The sequence below is a fragment of the Eimeria mitis genome, genomic scaffold (genome assembly GCF_000499745.2).
Source record: "Eimeria mitis Houghton genomic scaffold, Emh_scaff4004, whole genome shotgun sequence".
In the NCBI taxonomy this organism is placed as follows: domain Eukaryota; phylum Apicomplexa; class Conoidasida; order Eucoccidiorida; family Eimeriidae; genus Eimeria; species Eimeria mitis.
The window spans coordinates 1-266 of NW_013572339.1; positions in this window are offsets into that span (position 1 = coordinate 1).

A 266-nucleotide genomic window follows, 5' to 3' on the forward strand; every position below is an offset into this window, starting at 1 on the left:
TGCTGCTGCTGCTGCTGCTGCTGCTGCTGCTGCTGTTGCTGCTGCAGGCTTCTGAAGCAGCATGAGGAAAGAAGCCAGCGGCAGCAGCAAGATGCTGCAGCGCAGCAGCGGCTGCTGCAGCAACTGCAGCAGCAGCTGGAGAGGAGAGAAAGGGGGGAGAAAGCCCTCGCGCTAGATATAGACAAGGTAAGCAGCAGCAGCTGAAGAGGCAGCAAAGACAGAAGGAAGCTGCGTGGGGGCAGCGCGAGTTGGCGCTGCAGCAGCAG